This window comes from Lissotriton vulgaris, chromosome 7 (genome assembly GCF_964263255.1).
Source record: "Lissotriton vulgaris chromosome 7, aLisVul1.2, whole genome shotgun sequence".
Taxonomy (NCBI): Eukaryota; Metazoa; Chordata; class Amphibia; order Caudata; family Salamandridae; genus Lissotriton; species Lissotriton vulgaris.
The window spans coordinates 1,556,857,772-1,556,866,034 of NC_141695.1; the positions used below are offsets into that span (position 1 = coordinate 1,556,857,772).

The 8,263-nt window shown below is 42.8% G+C and overlaps 2 non-coding genes across 2 annotated transcripts; both read left to right on the forward strand.

Moving 5' to 3' along the window:
* Positions 1-289: 289 nt before the first annotated feature.
* On the forward strand, positions 290-432 carry LOC147705991 (small nucleolar RNA SNORA16B/SNORA16A family). The gene has a single exon (XR_015298643.1). It is a non-coding gene; the product is annotated as a small nucleolar RNA SNORA16B/SNORA16A family (small nucleolar RNA).
* Positions 433-1,327: 895 nt separating this feature from the next.
* LOC147705992 (small nucleolar RNA SNORA16B/SNORA16A family) lies at positions 1,328-1,462 on the forward strand. The gene has a single exon (XR_015298644.1). It is a non-coding gene; the product is annotated as a small nucleolar RNA SNORA16B/SNORA16A family (small nucleolar RNA).
* Positions 1,463-8,263: the final 6,801 nt, after the last annotated feature.

Here is an 8,263-nt window from a genome sequence, read left to right on the forward strand (position 1 = left end):
ATTTACACTCCTTTAGCCTTTGGGTTCTACTTCGCATTCAAATTTATTTTATGGTAGTATGATTACATGCAGGTCAATTTTATAACCGGCATGTTATTTAGTTGCGCTTTTACTTTCATACAGTCTGTTACATCTTTAAACGACATGCAATTGAGTAGACTGTGTTGATCCTTATAGATGGAAAATCGCAAGCCGGAGCATGGCCTGCTAAACTCAGTTTAACACTTTACATGTGTGGCGTGGGTTCAGTGAAATTATACAACTTGTCTTGTTCATCTGTAGTTTTAATCAAGGCCCTGATCGAAGCCATGCTAGCATTAATTTGTGTGGCTGGTGTGGTCAAACAGGTGCCTAATGCAACTGTTTCTTTTGACTGTCGCTAGTTTCCATTTGCTGTGTAGTGGACCGGCAACATTGCAGGGAAACACAAACTTACTAATAGCTGTGACTGTAAGCAGAGGACGCAGCAATGACACACCAGGATTGGGCATATGACCCGTTTGTTATTGCATGCCGTACCAGTTTCTGGCACTGTCCTGGTGTCTGCCCAACCGGGTTGAGTATTAGGTCAGTCCGGTATTAATATGTATGGGGGCAACAGGTGTCTGACTGTACTGTTTACTTTACTTATAGGCTTGCATTTCAAAAGAGGCATATATGCAGCGTGGCATGGAGATGAACTGTACCCAAAGTAATAGTTAAGTCCTCAAACAGGACGGCTGTGCACGATTGTCACTCCTTAAACCCAGTGCCCCAGGGTTGGGTAGGGATTTAATTGGTATCAGGGCAGTCACTTGTGCGTAGACCCTTCTGTAATATGGAACCTGTTAATGCAATATATGGTGGAATGGCTTCATCCAAATGAGGAAGCCTTTAGCTGTTGCTTCCAGACACGATTGCATGCGGGTGAATTAGTGAACGTTAGGGAGCATTTGTGCACTAGGTGTTGCGTAGCCCTAAGGTATTACTTTAAGATTTGGTCCAGTAGGCATGCTTGTTCTGTCCTTGTTGCATGTACCTGCAGCGGATCCCTGTCCCCATTAAACTGAGCCTTGTCCTCTAATTGAAATTAAAACGCAGACTGGCTTCTTCAAATTGATCCACCAGTCCCTAATGCACTACTCACTCAGAACAGCGCCTTGACTATAATATGGTGTACTACCCGTTCAGTTCCTGGCACACCCAGGTAAGGAGTGCAGAGTGGAACAATGTATTCCATCCTTTATGTAATATGACCTGATATTAACTGACCTCTTGACTGCCTGTAGTCCTTAGACCATCAAAATCTTATTGAAGAATGTACCTCTAAGCTGTGTTGAGATAATTTTGTGGCTTTTATCCAAGCAATGTAGACTTGTTGTGGTTTATGTTGATAGAATTGAGCCTGGAGAATCGCCTTTCCTTGATGGTCGCTGCTCAGTGTGAGGGTTATTGATGAGCAACTTTTCAGAAAAGTACATGACTGGCTTAAAAAAGTGTTTGAGGTGTGGGGTTAGATCACGTTCAAAGTGGCTATGGCTAGATTTAGAGCATCACCTGAGCACCACCTTATCACAGCACCATCTCCTCGTCAGTGCAGCACCAGCACAGCACCACCTCAGCTACCATTCAGCGCTAACACAGCACCTCTTCAGCATTACTCAGTACCACCTGATCACCAGTGCAGCACCACCACCTCAGCATAACTCCGCACCACAGTATCACTCAACATCACCCCCACATCAGCACACCACCACCTCAGTACTACCTGAGTATCGTTCAGCATCACCTCAGCACCACGTGAGTATCATTCAGCATCACCTTAGCCCCACCTGAGTATCATTCAGCATCACCTCTGCATCATGACACCACCATCTCAGCACCACCTCAGTCTGTCCTTGGTATCCGGCATCTGTTGATTTCCCCCTAAAATCTGTTCGCTGCTCGTGTGGTAATTAAGGTGCTATTTCTCAACTTCTACCGTCCTGTTGTTTATGTCCTCCCACCACCCCCATAACAAAAAAAAACTTTAACAAACAAGTATTACAACAGGAAGCAAGACGTTTCCAGCATTACAAGGACAAAAAAACTAGATTTCGTTTTTTACGTTAATTCTTTTGTTATAGGGTCATTCGGTTGTACATAATGTCTTCTTGGTTTTGTTGTGGCAGTTTTATATAGCGCAAACTCGACCCAAAGGTATTACAGGGCCAATCATGAGCAACTAACAGTTACATTACACAAAGTTTTTCACGCTCTCATTAATTCATTATTTTTTTAGGCATGGGGAGATTAAGTGATTTGGCCAGAATTCACAACAATTGTTTGCCTCATTTTCCAACTTTCTCCACAGTCACACACGGTTCAGCTTGATTAACATTCTCTACTTAATACATTCACAGTTGTTCCTAAGTCTTTGGAGCGAATACGCACTGTCGATAGGCATGGTCTATTGGAGTTTCACTACGAGCCATACCATACATTACTTCTTGCCAAATGCAGATGTCTCTGTCTCGCGAGCGGCGCTCTAGCCCATTTCTTTTCACTTTCCCAACTAGTGCCGGTTGCAACTGCCTATTGCGTCATAACAGATCGGCGTAGCCTTAGTTTTCAAATACACTTGACCTCATGTGGACAGCTATGCGGATGCGCAAGCCAGTGCTTCACACGCTTGGCCCTAGGTCATTGAAAAGTCGTTTCCTGTCACAGAAGGTAGCTGCTGATCATGGAGAGAGTTGCTCTGTGTGCATCGGGACTTCACTTACAACCACTCAGAGTGTACACAGGTAATGCTAATCTGCAGCTCTTCTGTGTGTACACACAACACTACAACCTAGGGACAGTTACGAGACATTTCAGAGAACATGCAGAGAGTTATCTAATGGCCAGGGGTAAATTTGCTTACCTGTTATCACACATTCGCTTGAAGGGTGCACGTCTTTTCAATAAAATTCTCTCATCTTATAGCAATGTGCTTCCTTAGGGTTTGGGAGGGTCACCCTGATCAATCCTGTATCCTCCTCTTACAATTTTCCTTAAATTACTTACATGGAACCACCACTTTAAATATCGGCTTCACGCTCATTCATGAGCCAACAAGGTGTGCTCTAATGCGTGAAAGTGGCAACCCCCTGAGTCCACAAGTGTTCTAATGGCTAATCATTTAGCTCCCTACCCCCATAACGCTTTTGGAGTTGATACTTTTGTCAGATTTAACGTTTTCTAATCTTGCTATTTTTGTGAAGAGCTGTAGGTCTCTGTGAGATTTTAGAATGTTTGGTAAGCAAACATATATTTACGGTCGATAATTATTGAAATCCGAGTAAGCTTCAGATCATAAAAAAGCATCTGCTTGACTAGCTGTTAAGCCAAAACACACTTTATGGTACTGTGACTCCCTTTCTTTTGTGTGCATGCCACTCTACCAGCTAGTCACAACTCTAAAGATGTCAAATATGGTTTTGCCTGGTGTTGTATTGTGCCCACCAGTATCCCAGTCTCTTCTTAAAGATCGTAAATTCATGACCAAGGATGACTGTTGTTACCAGGCTCAAATTGGGGAATAGCCTTATTCTATTTTATGCGTCCCCCTACACTCCAAACCAAAACACACAGGTAAAACACATTGCGCCAGATGGTTCAAAGGGTTTTGCCCATTCTGTGTCTATGGGGAAATGTGTTGATACATATGGCCCATTGTCATTTACAACACCAATAGCTTTAACTCTCTCAAATGCCAGACCTATTGCATTGCAAAAGCTTGTTTGAGCATGCAGCTGAGTAAAGTACCAGCAGCCACAATAAAATAAAAACAATTCCCCTTTTGGGGAATTACAGTAAAAGTGAAGACCTCGTAGTGACTAATAAGCAACTGAATCCCGGAGACCACTTGACCCTCCGCAGGGCCGGCTCTAGGCATGTGCAAGCTGTGCACCTGCACAGGGCCACCAAACCCCAGGGGCCACCACGCCAATATATATCCTTAATATATTAATCCTCTGAGGATGGATACATATTTGCGTGGTGGCCCCTGGCAGGGATTTGGCGGCCTCCGGCTCTGTTCCACTTCTAATCACCCTGACCCCCTCCCCTCTTTACTGGCCTGCGCGCTCCGCCCCGCCCGGACCCCCTCTTCCGGGCCCCCTACCTACTCTCCTTGCCCAGGGCCACCATTAGCCTAGAGCCGGCCCTGCCCTCCGCCGAATTTCATTTAGAACTGGGTAGTTAAATGTTTACATTTCCCGTAGAAATAATTGAGCTTCAGAGTCAACAAGAAAGCCTCTCAGCCAAGGTCGCTAGGTTACTCACAAATGCGCAGGAAGGTTAGTGCTCCATATAACGTCTTCGGCCAGTAAGCATCAGTATTCATGAATTCATACAACCTTGAAAAAAAATCGAAAAGCACCTTTTCTTGCACTCTCCCTTCCAGGATGTTTACCACGTACGTTCCCGCCAAAGATGATTTCCTGTGGTAATCTTCCATTTTGCTGACCTCTCGCTGCCCTTTCCAATGAGTGTCTCTTCTTTGCTCAAGAGTTAGGCCGCATTAATTTCTGCTCAGGTGTACCTGGCATTCCCGGCCTCCTGTTTGTTTCCTTGTGCTGTCGCTGGCAAAAAATTAATTGCTTCCCGGCGCCTAGAATGACTCCTCTTTTGAGAGTCCAATGGAGCATAGGGGCTGTGTGGTTTTTTACCTTCCTAATCTCTCCGGTTATCGTCCTTTTCAGAAATATGAGACTCTATCGGACAGATCATTCATTTCCCATGTTTAAGTGGTGTAATGAAGCGTGGAGCTTGTTTTACCTACGAGTTCGAGGTTCCCGTTTCCGGAAACTGACAAGCAACGAACATCAATTCGAGAGGAAGTGAACAACGCTTTATATTTTCACCTTCCACCCGTAGATGGAAGCAATGTCCTTATGGCAACCGTGACAGGTCTATTGTGGCATTTTTTAAGTATACATTTTTATATAATGGCAAGAAATTAATCTAGACAATCAAATATAAAGTAGATGCTCAGGTAAAAATTTTCCTTTGTCATAGCAAAAAATTGCCAATGCTTCTTGTACCATTGATCAAGCAAGACTGATAGTATTCTAATGGTTAACTAATTGAGAGAATATAAAGGTGTGATTCATCTATTAGTGTACTTATACATTTTTATTGAATCTTTTATGTATGTCACTTTTTTCCTATAATGATAACATGTCATTATGTAGCCACCTAAGATCCCTGAGTGCCACCTAAGACTATTATAGAAACTCCTTTCAAAACCAAACCGAAACCAAGAAGAGCCACAGAAGTAGAAAACTCTCCATGCTAAGTGTTGAATCAATCTTCTATTTCTTCAACTGAAACATATAATACAGTGTCCCCTGCACCTTCAAACTCTCAGTTGTTGCCTTGTTCACATTCTGTCTCAATGATCTGTTATACTATGCCAGCGATTCGTCAAGGCCGTTGGGAGGGGCAACATAGCACCTCTAGTCTATGGCCAATTTCTACACCACTCCAGTTGTTTTTGACAGTGTTTACATTTTGAGTACGAGTCAAAGAAGCTGAGAAAAAGGTAGCAACCTCTTCAAATGTAATTAATATTTGTATCCATTCATTTTAACCGAAAGACACACATACATGACCTCTGACTTAAATGGCCTGTTTAAATGTTTTCCTGATACCCCGGACTAGATGCTGTTTAACTAGCGGGCACCTGCATCATTGTCAATTGCATTCACAAACGGAGCGAATCGCAATTTTCGGCCGTTTGCGAATGCAGTTGACAAAATTGGGATGCATCATGTTTTTCGCAATTTTAGAAATCGCAATCATGTTGCGATTTCTAAAATTGCGATTGCATTTAAGAAATCGCAATTTGAGATTTCTTAAATGCAATGCATGAACATTTTTAATTTGCGAATTCGCAAATAGGGAGAGGTAAATTACCATGAAGTTGACCTTCATGGTAATTTGCGAAAACTTTCAAAAATGTACAAAGGTGCATTTTTGAAAGTTTCATTTTACACACACACATGCCCTTGGGGCATGTGTGTGTGTGAAAAATGCACTTAAAGTTACATTTCAGGGGTGCAGGGGGGGGTTCTTCGGACCCCCCCCTGCACCCTTGAAATTGTATTCTCAATTTGCGATTTGCAAATTGCGAATCGCAAATTGAGAATGACTTCCCATTGATTCCTATGGGCCTCTTGGCCCATAGGAATCAATGGGAAGGGATTCCTTAATTGCGATTCGCAAATTGTGAATCGCAATTAAGGAATTTTTAGAAATCGCAAAAAAAATTGCGATTTCTTGATGCATAGCCTTTTGCGATTTCTTATTTGCGATTCCTTAATTTTCGCAATTAAGAAATCACAAACGGCAACAATGATGCATGTGGCCGTACCTGCGTTTATTTTCTTTCGCTAAAATTGTTGAATTGTGCTCTTTTAAAGTCTTCTTCTGCAGCCCTCTTCTGGTCACATCCAGAAACCAATCAGGTTTCCCCCACTCTCTCTTTTAATTGACTAGAAAGGGCAAGTAGGTGCATTTGCATAAATCAACTCTTTAGGGATTTCGTCCAAAGCTGTGGATTGTGTTTTTCGTGTTTCTTCCGCCATCCCTCATCAGGTTTCAGTCCTGTCTTTGGTGGCTTTGGCGCAGTGCCTCAGTTGCGCCCTTTTACGAGTTGGGCTTTTGGACTGGAATAGAGTTCAATATATTGCAGATCAGAAAGTCCTGAGCATGCATGTGCAACTTGGCCTGTCACCATATGTTAACAAATCAGACCATGGCGAGTCACTGTATTACATTAGTTTACTCATACAAACCAGCATCATCAAATCTATTCCTGTCATCAACTGCCTCCTAACTCCATCTGACAGGAGGTGGAACAATCTTGCTGACCATTCTGAAATTTGAAAGAGTCATTTACAGGGGGGTTGGGGAGAAGGTGGAAATAAAAATTGGATGGAAGAGGACAAAATGAGAGCACGCAATTTTGCTGCATTTGACAGTGTAGACCACTATATCCTCCCACACAGACTTCAATCTGTGTCCAACATCTTACAGAACAGACTCACCTGTAAGCCTCATTCTTCTAGCACATTGAGAGGGTAAGATTGAGATTGATCTCCGTCACCCTCACTATTCAAGTCTATTCAGTGAGTGCCATTTGATTCCTTCCTCAAAACTGACCTGAAGCTACATATTTAACATTTATGTCTGCCTTGCATTTGAAATTCTGTTGATAAAATTGTGAATATCAAATTTCATTTGTTTCTGAAGTGTTGCATTTTTTCAATGTGGTGTGCCAAGCACATTTGATTGTGCTGTTTGACTCCAATTTTTGTTTCGGTGTGTATGGTTACCTTTTTTCGGTATTATACTCCATATACTCTCCTGAGTTCTTACTTCCTGTATTTTTTTCTCAGGAATAGCTACAGCCAGTAGCCTCTTCTGAACAAGATTGAAGCTTTCATTTATTATACCAAAAATCATGGGGCCAGATTTGTCAAAGTATTGCATTACCCATGCATCATGGAAGGTAACGCAAGGGCAATGCAACATTAAAATCAGATTTACCAAGCCACACAAGCCCATCCTGCATGACCCTGCAGTGCTGGGTAAATCTGGAAGAACACAAGGCAGTTCAAGTCGTTGCCTTGTATTTCTCTGCCTCACAGAGGTGTTCCATGGGCAGAGCATGGGTGTTCCCACGCATCCACTCATGGATTTTGGTGCATTCCCATTTTTCACGTTCAACAGAAATTAGGGAGGGTCTAAGGGCAGGTTTACCGACCAACCAGATACAAGCCCCAAACTCAATATACAACAACAAATAGTATCTGGGGGTCAAAACGAGAGTCAGCAAGTCTAGCAGGAAGGACCACTATACCAAATGCATGCAGGACAGTATCGGTGAGAAATAATAGTTAGTGAACGGTCAAGTCGAGACTCAAGAGTACATGGAGAAAAATGTATTGTTCCCATCAGAAGCCACACTGTACCACCCTTGTTGTCATCATATGGGATCTCCTTACCCAGGAGACAAGACGGCCGGTAAGAGATTGCCGTGACCGAGATGTGATGTGAGGGTAGAACAGAAGGGTATGATAGTGGCTAATGACAAAAGCAGTGTATGGTGATTGAAGTGGAAAAGTGAAGGGTAATTATAAAATTAGGTGAATGGGTGGAAAAAAGAAACTTTATTAATATCCCCCAAACCCTAAGATTAAAAGGCAGGTGTGGGTGCAGGTTTTAAATAATAACCGCACGTAATGGTGGTCGA